This window comes from Bison bison, unplaced genomic scaffold, assembly GCF_000754665.1.
Source record: "Bison bison bison isolate TAMUID 2011002044 unplaced genomic scaffold, Bison_UMD1.0 scf7180017864519, whole genome shotgun sequence".
In the NCBI taxonomy this organism is placed as follows: Eukaryota; Metazoa; Chordata; class Mammalia; order Artiodactyla; family Bovidae; genus Bison; species Bison bison.
Genome location: NW_011495072.1, coordinates 5,155,851 through 5,162,998, shown reverse-complemented (window position 1 = coordinate 5,162,998; position 7,148 = coordinate 5,155,851). Strand labels below are relative to the sequence as shown.

At 41.3% G+C, this 7,148-nt stretch overlaps 1 pseudogene across 1 annotated transcript; it reads left to right on the top strand.

Annotated features, from left to right (window-relative positions):
• Window positions 1–234: 234 nt before the first annotated feature.
• On the top strand, window positions 235–5,406 carry LOC104981769 (annotated as a pseudogene). The gene is made up of 5 exons (XR_824411.1): window positions 235–239; window positions 1,078–1,094; window positions 3,395–4,694; window positions 4,940–4,947; window positions 5,121–5,406. The product of XR_824411.1 is annotated as an ATP synthase subunit beta, mitochondrial-like (transcript).
• Window positions 5,407–7,148: the final 1,742 nt, after the last annotated feature.

Here is a 7,148-nt window from a genome sequence, read left to right as displayed (position 1 = left end):
ATAAATATCAAAAGAACTGACCGAAGACTTAAAAGTGAATGAGTCTGGGAAAAAAGGGGACTGCTATTCTTTATAACAAGACTATTAAAATATCAATTCTTTGAAGTAAATACTTTTAAACTTTGATTAAAAAATAAAAATGACAACTAATAAACATATTCTCTCAAAAAATAAAAACATTTAAGCTGTAGTGGGTATGCAGGCAGACAGTAGATGAGGCTAGTATTAGTCGATATGAGGTAGGCCCATGTAAACACTGCAAGCCAGGATGAGATTTTTAGTCTTTGTTCTAAAATCTGTGGAAAACCCCAAAAATAACTTAAACAGAGATGCCACAAGATCAGATATGCTTTTGAAAACAGCAATCCGTAAGACTAAAAGTCACGAGAAGAGGGATCAAAACAGCTTACTGTAACCACCGCATCTAGAGGCAGAGCCTGATGGCTGTCAATAAATAACTGATGAAGGAATGAAAGTCCATTTCCTTCCGCATGTCTGCTTTCTCATCTGTATAATGGGGAGAATAAACCCTCTTCTTACCTTGTCTGCCCTCTTTTTATCTATTTCCAAGAAGACTGGGAAGATAAATGATGTAATAAATATAAAATATCTTGAGTATCTTATGAAATACCAGTCCTTAAAAGAGTGGTAGCAAAAAGATCCTGGTAGGCTGAGAAGTAAAACATCTGTAAATTACATTAAATATGAATATCTGCTCTAGTTTATGACGGTAGAATTATCCCGAATGAGACAGTGAGGGACTGAGAGTCCACTTCAGAAAAACTGATTCCTGAAATTGTTTTTCCATTTGCATTTAAAGATGTTTAGACTGAAATAAACATTTTCTTCTTGGGAGCATACTATAAATGCAGCCTAGTCAATAAGTCAGGTTGTGTGCGTGTGTGTATGTGTGTGTAAACACACACATATATATTGCATATTTATCATATGAGCATGCTTTCTAGAAATTTATGTGAGCAACGGGCGTTTGTCATAAGCAATAAAATCTTTTATGTGGATTCTTTCCCATTCTTTCCAAGGGGATTTCTCTCTCTCTCTCTTTTTTTTTTTCCACAGCTCAGTTTCAGACTCAAGTGAGTCCCTGCGGCTATTTTTTCCCCAGTCACTCTTGTCTTCCTTGCCTTTGCCAGAGCACACTGAAACGAAAGGCGGGCCGTTCCTGGACTGGTACTTGCTTGATTAAATGAGGACTTTTGGCATCAATGGCTTTTTGCAGCTTGGCAGGTCATGAAGAGCTGGAGGAAACATTCCCAACCCATATTATTTGTGACAGAATTCAGGTGATTATAGAACAGAGAAATTCATGGAACTATTAACATTCCCCCGAGAGATCACTGTTGAAAGGATGAACCATGAGGGATATTTGAAGTGTGTGAAAGGCCTTTCTTGCCTCACTCCGACTCTTACTGTCAGAGCTGGATACTCGCAGCCTGAAGTCTGCACTCTGCCTTTGTGGCACTGAAATAGTCTCACTTTACCTTGACATTGTCAGGCACCCAAGCACTGAACTTGAGATTCACCATAATAGCTCTAGCCTCATTCTTAGTCTCCCCCTGCATCTGTCTTTCTACCTCACTCATTCTATCTTACAAATATGAAAAAATCTTCTCAGTTGTTAACTAAAAAATAAATTCCATCAGTCTTTAATTTGTTTGCAGAGAAATAGAAAAAGTGGAAGATTTATAAAGTGGAAAATACAAAACATTTTTAAAAGAAATTAAAGACCTAAATAAACAGGTCAATCCCATGTTCATGGATCAGAAGATTTAAGGTTGTTAAGAGAGCAATACTCCCCCAAACTTATTTACAGATGTGACATATTCTATTAAAATCTCAGCTGCCTTTTTTTTTTTTTACCAGATATTAACAAGCTGTTCCTAAATTTATATGGAAATCTAGGGATCCAAAATAGCCAAAACAATCTTTAAAAAGAACAAAGTTAGAAGACTCATACTTCCTGATCTGAAGACTCTGTATGCTGCTGCTGCTAAGTCACTTCAGTCGTGTCCGACTCTGTGTGACCCCCTAGACGGCAGCCCACTAGGCTCCCCCGTCTCTGGGATTCTCCAGGCAAGAACACTGGAGTGGCTTGCCATTTCCTTCTCCAATGCATGAAAGTGAAAAGTGAAAGTGAAGTCGATCAAATCGTGTCTGACCCTCAGCGACCCCATGGACTGCAGCCTACCAGGCTTCTCCTTCCATGGGATTTTCCAGGCAGGAGTACTGGAGTGGGGTGCCATTGCCTTCTCTGGAAGACTCTCTATAGATCTACAGTAATCAAGACAGTGTGATTTTGGCATAACGAAACACATACTGATCAACGGAATAGAACTGATGGGAGAGAAATAAACTCTTACATTTATGTCAAAGAACAAGGGTGCCCAAACAATTCAATGTGTAAAGAATTATCTTCCACAAAGGGTGCTAAGACAACTAGATATTCACATGGAATGAATGAAGTTGAACCCCTTACCTTAAAAAAATATATGGAATTAAGTGGAAATGGATTATAGACCTCAATGTAAGAGCTAAAACAATAAAAGAAAGCATAGGTGTAAGCTTTTGTGATTTGGATTATATAATCATTTTTTAGCATCACCAAAGCACAAACATACACAAAAAACATTAGACTTCATCAAAATTTAAAATTTTCATACCTCAAAAGACGCCATCAAGAAAGTAAAAGACAACTCAGAGGATTAGAGAAAATACGTGCAAATCATATATCTGCTAAGAGATTATATTCAGTGTCTATAAACAATACATAATTCAAGGATAAAAGACAAATAATCCAATAAAAAATGAATTTGAATAGAAACTACTCTGGAAGAGATGTGCAAATGGGCAATAAGCTCATGAAAAGATGTCCAACATCATTAGTCATTATATAAATGAAAATCAAAATCACAATGAGATACCATTTTGTATCCACTAGGATGGCTATAATCAAAAAGACAGATAATAACAAGCATTGATTAGTAAGTGGAGAAAGTAGGAATACCATTTAGAGGCAAATATCCAGGAGAACTGAAAACATGTCAACACAAAAACTTATACACAAATGTTCATAGTGGCATTATAATAATAGACCAAAAGTAGAAGCTGCAAATATCTATCAGTTGATGAATGAATAAACAAAATGATACATCCATACAGTGGATATACAAAGCAGTATAGCCATACAATGGGTTATTCAGTGATAAAAAGGACTGAAGCATTAATACATGCTGTAATGTGCATGGGCCTTGAAAACATACTAAGTGAAAAAGTCAGACACAAAAGTCTACATATTATGTGAGTTCACTTATCTGAAATGTCTAAAGTAGGGAAATTCATAGAGATAGAAATTAATAGATAAGTAATCTCCACCCAGGCACCACTCTGCTGGGACTCAAGGGTTGTGTGGCTGCTACCTGGGCCTCAGGGTCCTTGTGGGGATTCAGCCCTTCAGCACGGCTACCACAAGCCCAGCTCTTTCTGAGGATCACCTCAGTAGTGCTCCAGGCTGCCAAAGATTATGCTGACCAAACACTTCCATTGCCAAAGGCATGTGCCACCACTGGGCAATGGTGGCTGTCATTGGTGCAGTGATAGATGTCCAATTTGGTGATGAGCTGCCACCCATCCTAAATGCCCTGGAAGTTCAAGGCAGGGAGACCAAGCTGGTTTTGGAGATGGCCCAGTCTTTGAGTGAGAGAACAATAAGGACCATTGCCATGGATGGTATGGAAAGCATGGTTAGAGGCCAGAATGTCCTGGATTCTGGTACATCAATCAAAATTCCTGTTGGCCCTGAGACCTTGGGTAGATTTGTGAATGTCACTGGAGAATCTTTGATGACGGGGGTCCCATAAAAACCAAACAATTTGTAGCTATTCGTGCTGAAGCTCCTGAATTCATAGAGATGAGTGTTGAGCAGCAAATTCTGGTTACTGGTATAAAGATTGTGGATCTGCTGGCTCCCTATGCCAAAGGTGGCAAAATTGAGCACTTTGTTGGTGCTGGAATTGGCAAGACAGTACTTATCATAGTGTTAATCAACAATGTTGTTAAGCCTGTGGTGGGTACTCTGTGTTTGCTGGTGTTGGTGAGAGGATGCAAGAGGATAATGACTTCTACCATGAAATGACTGAGTCTGGTGATGCCAACTTAAAAAATTCTACCTCCAAGGTAGCACTGATATGTGATCAAATGAATGAACTGCCTGGTGCTCGAGTTGGCAACTCTGACTGTGTTGACTGTAGCTGAATACTTCAGAGACCAAGAAGGTCAAGATGTATTGTTGCTTATTGATACCATCTTTTGTTTCACCCAGGCTGGCTCAGAGGTATTGGCTTTATTGGGCAGAAGCCCTTCTTCAGTGGGTTATCAGCCTACCCTGGCCACTGACACGGGCACCATGCAGGAAAGAATAACCATCACCCAAAAGGGATCTATCACATCTGTAAGGCTATCTACATGCCTGCTGATTACTTGACTGGCCCTGTCCCTGCCACTACTTTTGCCCATGTGGACGTGCACCACTGTGATGTCCCATGTTATTGCTGAGCTGGGCATCTATCCAGCTATGGATTCTCTGGACTCCACCTCTTGCATTATGGATCCCATTGTTGGCAGTGAGCATTATGATGTTGCCTCTGGGGTGCAAAAGATACTGTTGTTATTACTGCTTAGTTGCTAAGTCATGTCTGAGTCTTTTGTGACTCCAAGGACTGTAGCCCGCTAGGCTCCCCTGTCCATGGGACTTCCCAGGCAAGAATACTGGAGTAGTTTGCTATTTCCTTCTCCAGGGGATCTTCCTGACCCAGGGATCAAACCTGCATCTCCCCCATTGCAGGTGGATTCTTTACTTCTGAGTCACGGGGGAAACCCAATTATGATAATAGGTAGAATTTATTGAAACCTCAACATATTCCAGGTAGTGTGGCAAGCACTTTACATTATTCCCAACTATTAATTGTTTCCATGCAAATGATCCTGTGTGTGTTAGTCACTCAGTCGTGTCCAACTTTTTGCGACCCCATGAACCGCAGCCTGCCAGGCTCCTCTGAACATGGAATTCTCCAGGCAAGAATACTAGAGTGGGCTACCATTTATAGGATTACAAATCCCTCCAGAACATCATTGCTGTCTTGGGTATAGATGAACTTTCTGAAGGAACTGTGTCCTGTGCACTGAAAATACAGCTCTTCTTGTCTCAGGCATTCCATGCGGCCGAGGTCTTTACCTGTCATATGCGGAAACTGGTACCTCTAAGGAGATCATCAAAGGATACCAGCAGATTTTGGCAGGTGAATATGACCATCTCCCAGAATGGGCCTCTATATGGTGCGACCCACTGAAGAAGCTGAGGCAAAAGCTGATAAGCTCACTGAAGAGCACTAGAGAGGGTGTCCTTTCAGCAAACTAAGCGCTCATCCTCCAACTGTCCCTCTCCTTGCCCCGAATCCCAAAATCACTGTTTTCTCTCTGGGCCACTTGAGAGGCTGTATTAAAGATGTTGTATTCTGTCTGAAGAGTATTTAGGGTTTCTAGTGTTGCCAAGGACAGGAAGGAGAGGGAAATGGAGAATGACTGTTAATAGACATGGAGATTTTTGGAGGGAATGACAAAATATTCTGGAATTAGGTAGTGATGGTTGTAAAACCTTGGGAGCATACTCAAAACCACTGAATTGGGCACATTAAATTTTGAGGGAGCGTATTATATTGCAAAACAAATTTGAAAAGATTGTTGTTAAAATGCATAATCAGTTCAGTTCAGTCACTCAGTCATGTCCAACACTTTGCAACCCCATGGACTGCAGCACGCCAGGCCTCCCTGTCCATCACCAACTCCCAGAGTTTACTCAAATTCATGTCCATTGAGTCGATGATGCCATCCAACCATCTCATCCTCTGTCGTCCCCTTCTCCTCCTGCCTTCAATCTTTCCCAGCAGCAGGGTCTTTCCCAATGAGTCAGCCCTTCGCATCAGGTGGCCAAAGTACTGCAGTTTCAGCTTCAACATCAGTCCTTCCAATGAACACCCAGGACTGATCTCCTTTAGGATGGACTGGGTGGATGGATCTCCTTGCAGTCCAAGGGACTCTCAAGAGTCTTCTCCAACACCACAGTTCAAAAGCATCAATTCTACAGTGCTCAGCTTTCTTCACAGTCCAACTCTCACATCCATACATGACCACTGGAAAACCCATAGCCTTGACTAGATGGACTTTTGTTGGCAAAGTAAAGTCTCTGCTTTTGAATATGCTGTCTAGGTTGGTCATAACTTTTCTTCCAAGAAGCAAGCATCTTTTAATTTCATGGCTGCAATCACTATCTGCAGTGATTTGGGAGCCCAAAATATAAAGTCTGTCACTGTTTCCCCATCTATTTGCCATGAAGTGATGGGAATGGATGCCATGATCTTAGTTTCCTGAATATTGAGCTTTAAGTGAACTTTTCACTCTTCTCTTTCACTTTCATCAAGAGGCTTTTGAGTTCCTCTTCCCTTTCTGCCATAAGGGTGGTGTCATCTGCATATCTGAGGTTATTGATATTTCTCCTGGCAATCTTGATTCCAGCTTGTGCTTCATCCAGCCCAGCATTTCTCATGATGTACTCTGCATATAAGCTAAATAAGCAGGGTGACAATATACAGCCTCGATGTACTCCTTTCCTGATTTGGAACCATTCTGTTGTTTCATCTCCAGTTCTAACTGTTGCTTCCTGACCTGCATACAGATTTCTCAGGAGGCAGGTAAGGTGGTCCAGTATTCCCATCTCTTGAAGAATTTTCCAGTTTGTGGCAATCCACACAGTCAAAGACTTTGGCATAGTCAATAAAGCAGAAGTAGATGTTTTTGGGGGGCTTCCCTCATAGCTCAGTAGATAAAGAATCTACCTGCAATGCAGGAGACCCAGGTTCGATTCTTGGGTCGGGAAGATCTCCTGGAGAAGGAAATGGCAACCCACTCCAGTATTCTTGCCTAGAGAATCCCATTGACAGAGGAGCCTAGCAGGCTATAGTCCATGGGGTCGCAAGAGTTGGACACAACTTAGTAACTAAAGCACCACAGGTGTTTTTCTGAAACTCCCTTGTTTTTTCAATAATCCAACAAATGTTGGCAATTTGATCTCTGGTTCC